This window comes from Telopea speciosissima, chromosome 10, assembly GCF_018873765.1.
Source record: "Telopea speciosissima isolate NSW1024214 ecotype Mountain lineage chromosome 10, Tspe_v1, whole genome shotgun sequence".
NCBI lineage: Eukaryota > Viridiplantae > Streptophyta > Magnoliopsida > Proteales > Proteaceae > Telopea > Telopea speciosissima.
The window spans coordinates 26,906,373-26,914,869 of record NC_057925.1 but is presented as its reverse complement, the minus strand read 5'-3'; the positions used below and the strand labels follow the sequence as shown (position 1 = coordinate 26,914,869).

Sequence of the window (8,497 nt, the reverse complement as noted above, 5' to 3'; positions counted from 1 at the left end):
TGCCTTCTAGAGCAACATACCTTTCTTTTTATAATGGAGTATGGCGGTGCAAAGAGTCTTTGTTTGATGGCGAATAATCCCCGTAGCAGATAGAGTCCCAGAGTGTCTGGGGTTCTTCATAGTTGGTTGTTTCTCTACAGAGAGATAGTGTCCTAATAGGGATGGTGTTCCTAATAGATAGACGTAGGTGTGTTGTATTGCTAGATGAAGTGTTTGTGTCCATCTTGGAGTGTGTAGTTGGTAAAGGATAGTATAGAGTCCTGAAGGTGGTAGAAGTCATGTCTATGACGGTGGTACAGAGTCTAGGTGGCGGTGTACCTCTTATTGGGGACGATGATAGTATCCTTGTCCAGGTCCGTGGAGGGTGGTCGTTTGGGCTGCGCCCATAGAGGGCCGGGTGGTTCACGTCCACGGTTGGTCTTTTGCTGGCTCAGCCTTGGTCCACCTCCTTGAGTCGGGGACACGTGGCGACCTATGATTTTGGGTTTATCAGGATCCACCCAAATACGTAACAAATCCAAACAAATCGTCCATTTACGGGTCGTGGAAGACCAAATAAGGAAGCAGACAGTTGTTCTTCCTCCTCGTACACATACGTTTTCTAGACACACGGGAAAAAAAATAAAAAAATTAGAACTACTAACAAAGATCTCCTGAAGAATAATCAGACTTAGAATCGAGGAGCAAAAATTCCTTATTTTCCATTAGAGCTTCAATGCGAATCTCGTCTTGGAAATCCAATTCTAAGCTTCCTTTGCAACAAACCCACCAAAAATGTCAACTGAAAAGCAAACCTTTTTCATATCTTCTTTGATTGTTCTCTGGTATTCATCCAACATTGGTGTTCTTCTTCTCAACAAGTACTTACTCTCCAATTATGGCTTCAGTTACCCTATCTTCCTCACAATGTGTCATATGTCCGCATGTGCCCTGCTCAGTTACATATGCATCGGTTTTTTAAAAATTGTTCCTCTTCAGTGGATCAGATCAAGGAGCCAGTTTATGAAAATCGTTACTTTGGGCGTTGTCTTTTGTGGGTCTGTTGTTGGTGGCAACATCTCGCTCAGGTATCTTCCCGTCTCGTTTAATCAGGCGGTTGGTGCTACTACGCCTTTTTTCACCGCTGTGTTTGCGTATCTGATAACATTTAAGAGGGAAGCTTGGGTTACGTATGCTGCGCTCGTACCGGTCGTCACTGGGTCACTGGTGTGGTGATTGCCAGTGGGGTACGTTTGTTTCTGTTGGATGCCCTCCCAATTACTTGGAAGATAGATGAGATTTGGTATTTGTTTGTGGATTAGTGCTTTCAATTTGTTTGGTGACAGCTCATTGTGATTCTTCTTTCTTGTCATTGCTGCTGTTACTGTTTGCTTGATTTTGAAGGTTAATTATGCAATGTCCTTTTGGATAATATCCATTTACAGATCTGGAATGCTGGTGTGTGGAGTTATTTCTGATAATTTAGGAAGGCAGAAACTGATAATTGCTGACTTTGATATCATGAATTTATATATTATAGGCCTGTTAATTGTCTGTTGGGGTTCATATAAAAGAATCTTCTTTTGTTTTTTTTGGAACATTGAGATTAGAGGTGATTCTGTTGTTGTTGTTGTTGTTTTTTTTTTTTTTTTTTTTTGTTTTTAAATGAATGAGGTGATTCTGATTGTAAACAAATTACCACCCGTTAGGGTGTTACCTGAACGAAGATGGAAACGCAGCGGAAGCATCTTGTACAGATTTGGTTACAAGTTTTACAAACTCGAACAATCTTCATCAATCTCTAGGTATCTTGGAAAGCTTCTCCACGGAGAATTCCACACCACAAATCCTTGGGAACAGATGGAATCCCACTAAGAACACACTAGTGACTTGGTGAACAAGATTGAGAGTGAGAGAGAGAACTCAGTGTTGCAAGAATTAGATTTTGGAGTGACTTGACTATGTATATATATAATCAGTCCCCACCTCCTCACAATGTCCCACTCTAAAAAGGAAACATAGAGAGGGAAGAGACCCAAAGGGGGAAGGCCACCTCCTAATGTGGCCAAACCAACTGGTCCAATCGGCTGCCTCATGGGTGGGCTCCAAACCTGAACCGGGTCTGCCCAGGTTCGATTAAGACTGTTGATAGAAAGTAAGGAATAAATGAAAACAGAAAAACTAAGAGCCTATTATATAGTTTTGAAGGCTTTTAATTTGTTCTAAGAAATATATATGATTGATCCTGGATCTTTTAGCTGAAGATTTTGATTTTTCTTGATAGAACAAGACATGATTTTTCTCTAGACAGCTTTTTGCTATGTTAGAAGCAAAATCATTATTAGAAGTTCTTCAATGGGCCAAACTTCTAAAGAAAGTTGTTTTGAAGAAGGAGATGGTCGTTTTAAAATTTGGATCTGTGGTTAGGTGGATTGGTAAATCAACAAGAGCATTGAAATTCCCTGTATTAGTTTCTGTATTTGTTCTTTAATCCTTGAATGAGTAGTTTGTCTGATGTTTTCTTCATGCACGCTTTGGTTTTTTGATGGAGTTACCTAATGAAGGCTATGAAGTTAAAGTCCTCTCTTTGTTTTTTTTGGCAGGGTGAGCCTGGTTTTCACTTGTTTGGTTTTATTATGTGCATAAGTGCCACTGCAGCAAGAGCCTTCAAGTCTGTTCTTCAGGGTATCCTACTTTCATCTGAAGGGTAAATGCTTTATTACTTCCAGTTTCTACTTTTTCTTCTGGATATTTGATCAGAATTACTTAGTTAATATTTCTTTTTGGGAATATGCCATTGCCTTTCCAGAGGCCTTTTCCGTTGAACTTAATATCTGAACTATCATCTAAGAGCATTCTTCACTCTCTCTTGAATTGTTTGTTGTTTATGACATCTCAGTTGAACAACTGTTTATGCATGAGTCCGACTTTCACAATCCCTTTCTTCTAGTCAGGAAATTGCATGTTGTTTTCCTTTTGAGTCTTAAAATTATTAAGCTTGGTTGTTCTGATAATTTTTTAACTGTACATTTTCTTCCTCTTCTGATTTTTCCTGTTTCTTTTTATCTGTACTTACAAAAACATGCTTTATATGCTGCCCCCCCCCCCCCCCTTGTTTGTCTCATGAATCATAAGTCACATGAAAATATGGTGGGGTTTTCTTAGTTTCTTATTTTACTATGAGCTATTTAATTGGCTTAGGAAAGTTAACTAGATACCTGTGGAGTCGTGATAGGTTGACCTCTGGTTGTAGAAGATTGGGTCTCAAAAAACTTTAGCCCATCCATAGAACTTAAATTCTCTCCATACCAAAGTCAGATGCCAAATACTTGCTCTTTATGTTGAAATTGCAGAAGTAAAAAAACAAAAGAAGAAAGAAGTTCTTCTGGTATGACCTTGATTTAATTTTCTTGTTGCTAGCTTCTGTACTTCTGTACCATAAAAACCACTATATGCGATACATAATTCTATTCATGTGAAAACCATGCTCTGACCTTTTTTACTTCATAAATATATATATAAAGATAGTCCATAACAGATCCAGAAGGTACCAAGTGAACGTTCCTTGAAGTTATTGACTTATCGTTTAAAATTTCAATGGTTGCCTCCAAGAAAAAAAAAAGAAGATTCAATCCTGTGGATACCTAGGATGTAGAAGGATGATACTGTGTTGCCCAGCATTAATGTGTTCATTGAATTGTTTCAGTCATGGTGGTACTATTTAGGAATTAGAAGGTGCTTCGTTGGTGCATAATGTTCATCTACCACTTCATGTAGAGCCAAAAAATTATCCTTAAGTTTGGTAAAACTAGATAGATCCCCGTCATTGCAACCCCTCTCTTTTTCAATATAAGCTACATTAACAAGTTGCGTACATGTTTAGAAGTTAGTACTCACGAATATCATGATCTGATCAGTATTCTTACAAGAAAAATCTTCACAATGTCCAACTGGGTAAATGGTTTTTGGTTGTCAATAGGAAATCATGGAGAAGATATTTTGGAAAAATTAAGTTATTATAATCTTGAAAATTCTTTGCACACCAAGAGTGTGTGGCATTGTAAAATTGTCAAAAATACATGGTCTGCTAAAAGAGCAGAGAGAGAGAGAGTGATTACCTGTCTGTCCGGTTCATCACCAAAATGAATATTGACTCAATCAGAAAACAGGGAAGATTGTTGCTGAGATAGATTACAATAAAAGATCATTCCTTTGTCACGCCATAAGCTTGAGATATGCTTTCAGAGGTTTTTTCAATTTCTTTTCTTCAATAAGCACTGCAAATGGCAGTTGGGAGAATATCCCACAACTTTTTTGGCATGACCATTTAAAGTGTCTACCCTCCAACCTAATATCAAATTCGTTAGTGAAAAAGGTGGTGTCTCGAAATACCAAATAAATCCAAAATCTGACTACATGATGCATAGAAGGATTTTATATCTATATGGGATGTGGTGAATTTCGTCAAGTGCCCTTCTTTAGATTTCTAGTCTTTGCTGGTGAAATGTAAACAGTCTTCATCTGATAGGTCTAGCATCATGTCAGTTCACAATTTTCATCCATAGCCCCATTCCACCCATTCTTCTACTCCAGAAAATTTAATGCTTTAATATTTATCTCTCTCTCTCTCTCTCTCTCGCTCTCTCTCTCCCCTACGTTCTGTAAATCATATCATTCTTTGAATACACTCATTCATTACATGAGGCCCGGGGTGGGGATGGGGGAGGGTGGAAGAGAAGAAAATTATTCATTATTTATGCCTGCGACACGCCTCTTGTTATAGAGTGTAGATCTCCTCCTTTCATAGAGTTCATTACTTCTTATTTTTATGACCCTCCCCAGACCCTGCAGTGGCAGGAGCCTTGTGCACTGGGTATGCCCTTTTTTACTGACATGCCAGTGTCTGTATATGCTTTGTTATATTCAGCTGTTATAACTAATTCTCCGTTGTTATCACAGGGAGAAGTTGAATTCGATGAATTTGCTGCTGTATATGTCCCCAGTTGCTGTTCTAGTTTTATTGCCTACCACAATTATCATGGAGCCCAATGTGTTAAAGTCATTATTTCACTTGGGAGAGAACACTGGTCAATGTGGCTACTTGTTTTGGTGAATTCTGTGCTGGCGTACTCAGCGAACTTGACCAATTTCTTGGTGACTAAGCATACAAGTGCACTGACACTCCAGGTGTGATATCTTTGACTATTCTCTTTTTTGTTCCATATATTGTTGTCGATGGGTCGAGAATTGTTTGATTTGCACTGAAGTTAATGTTTATGGTTCATTGAGAGAGCATCTTCATGGATAATTGGTCTGAGTTCTCCTTAGTTTTCTGGCATATTTGTGGATATACTTCTGGTTCACCAGCTAATCTTAGTCCATCAACTAGCGTTCATCATTAATTACTAATCTCTAACTCACTAATAACTGCCAAATAGAAGTTAATTACAATTCTTAATAGTTCTATAGTTTTGGCTTTTGGACTCATTTCAGATTAGATATAGGGAAGGGTTTAAAATTGTTATGGAGGACTTTTTGAACTGTGAAACAAATATTTGGTCTCAGTGAGGCACATAAATCTGTTGAAAAATCATGCTGCCTTACTGAAAGAACACTGTCCCATTATATGAAGATTGTTATGAACTCCCTAATTAAAGAAATGGTTCTTCTTCTTTCCTCATACCCTCACCCTTTTTTTGGTGAAATAGGAGAAGCAACTCTATTTTCTGCTTTTTGTGTGTGCATGTTGCAAAACATGACATGAATCATTAAGCCTAATTATAGGAAATTAATCAACAATTAAACACTTTAAATGCCCCTTTTTTTTTTCCCAGATGTGAACTATACCTGGTCTTGTGCAACTAATAATTGGATAGAAAGAGATATAATGATATTTGTTTCCCAATTAACTTATAAACAGAAGTGGTTATAGAACAATAAACAAAACGCCATCTCTCTCTCTCTCTCTGACATTATTTTGTTCAGGTGCTAGGAAATGCGAAAGGGGCCGTGGCTGTTGTTATCTCAATACTCCTGTTTCAAAATCCTGTAACTTTTGTTGGAATTGCTGGATATTCTTTGACTGTCATTGGGGTGGTCATTTATGGAGAAACAAAGCGGCGGTATAAATGAGCAGCCTCATTCACACCATTGCAGTGAATCCAAGATTTTTTCGATTAGAAATAGAAGAGATCAAGTTTAATAGATACTCGACAAGGATTTTTTTATCATCAGAACAGAAGGAATTTAGTTCCTTACCTTCCATTATTTATTTATGCATTGACATGTAGATTATTTTCCCTTATTTTTCCTTTGCTTTTTTTTAGGGACTCCTATGTTGTCATTGTTTGTGTTGTTACATATGTATACAAACATTGAGGACTGTATTAATATTTATTAGACTCTAACATGGATATCTCTTTTTTGCCTGTTAGTAAGAATTTTCATCAGATATGTCTTTTGAAATGAGAACTGTCTATTCATTTACAAGGTATGCAAGGAAGACTTGGCTCAAGCACCCTAATGGAACTAACATGGAAATGGAAAATGATAGCATTCCTAACCTAATGGATTTATTTTTTGCCACCTCACATGAGGGAGGTTATACATATAGTGAAGAAATCCAGAGAATCTACCTTAAAAACCATATTCCTGATGGACAACATGTAGGTCAAACTACGGTCCATGGGATCATGGCGGTTCATCTTGGTAAACCAATAAAAAGTATGTTTCGAGATCCCTAATTTAGGGAACTCCAGGGTTGTCCCTAGGGAACCCTAGGGTTGCCCTAGGGTACCCTAATCTGGCATGGGCACCCTATTTTCATTTTAGGGTTATCCATGGTCGTCCATGGTGCCCTATAGGAACCCTAGTAGGGTTTGGTATGACAAACCAATGCCCAGTCCAATCATTCCTATTCCATCTCATGGATAGGGGGATCCATCCCATACTTGAATACGCAGCGGAAACAAATCGATTCAGGTTTCTTTCACATCCCATGAATAATCAATAATTAAAAACAAGAGGAATTAACAAAGATTTGTTAATCTGAAGAGCCTCAAGTGTTGCTCTTCCAGTAGACAATGTTTCTTCCTCCAATGAGCACTCCAAGTAAACAGATCTGAACCTCCAATGGTGCAACCAAGGTTCTTCAAGCCAATCTCAGATGCTCTTCAGTTCTTCAAGCACAAATCTGGGTTTCTAAAACCCTAACTCTCAAACACAGTAGAGAGTAACAAGAAGAAGAAGAAGAGATCACAGGAGAGAGAGGGGAGATTAAAACACATCCAAGAGGGGGCAGCCAGAAAACGTGGAGCACTGTATGCCCCCTCTGCGTTTTGGTCCCTTTATATAATAGTAGGGTTTTTTAAAAGCCTGGATGGGAAAATAAAAAACCCAGTGAGAGTCTGACTCTCTCTCTCTCTTTGTTTGACAGTTCTGTTTAAACTTAAAGTGATTCTAATTAGTGAAGAAGTAGAATCTAATAAGGAATGATATAATTAATCACTTTATTTAATTTATAGATAATTACAATTAGCACCATATCCATTAATTAAATAAAGAATCAATTATTTTAGCAAATTTCAAATAACTCCCTACATGATAATAAATTATCATGTATAACCCCCCCCCACTAATCAACACCATAATTATGGAATCTAGGGCATGTATACTTGTACTGCCAATCCCCATTCCATAGTACAAGTCCATATAAGAATGCCTGTGTATCCGATCGGGTCCCGCAAAACTCGATAAAACATTTTATTCAAATAATTACGTATAATCTATTATTTTATGTAAAATAGATTTTGCAAAAACCATTTCTAAAACGATATGGGATGCGGTTGACAACACCCGACTCGTACGATATCATTAAAATTGCTAGTCTAGGTGCCGTAGTCGGCTTGGAAATGAAGCTAGTGGTGGCCCATATAATGGGATGCGGGACACCACCCGACTCGTACTATGTCATATAGAATGCATATGGCTAGGGTATCATCGCCCGTGCTACGAACCCTTACCAACATGGTTTAAGGTGTTGGATGTCTGTGAGAGAACTTATACCAAAGGTATTTGCTCAGTTGGGTGCCCATCTTCAAGTAAGATGGTATCACAGGCTAATTACAGAGGGCTGGTCGGGTTGATCTTGGGAAGAGATGTTGGAGCCAATTGGTTTTCTCCGACAACTCAATGGGTGTATCGCGGGAAGGGGTTAAAAGCCCGCACTAGGGATACATGTATTGGGGATTGTAGTAGCACTATACCTGCCTTTGTTTTGTTTGTCAGGTGGCATAATAATAACAATGAATATCATTCATATAGGCTCATGGTTGTGCTTGCATGTGCACGCATGGTTTATATTTCATTCACAGGCTCGGTGGAGTCACACTCTTGTATATTCTCTTTTAGGTGATTTTGCAGGTACTGGTTTGCCAATGGACGATGAAGTTGTTGATGAAACTGTAGATCTTCCTCATGTTGTTGATCTACAACAATTTCGTAATTATTTGAGTTTCTC

General features: G+C 38.2%; 1 pseudogene; it reads left to right on the top strand.

Annotated features, from left to right (window-relative positions):
* Positions 1–680: 680 nt before the first annotated feature.
* Positions 681–6,199, top strand: LOC122641737 (annotated as a pseudogene).
* Positions 6,200–8,497: the final 2,298 nt, after the last annotated feature.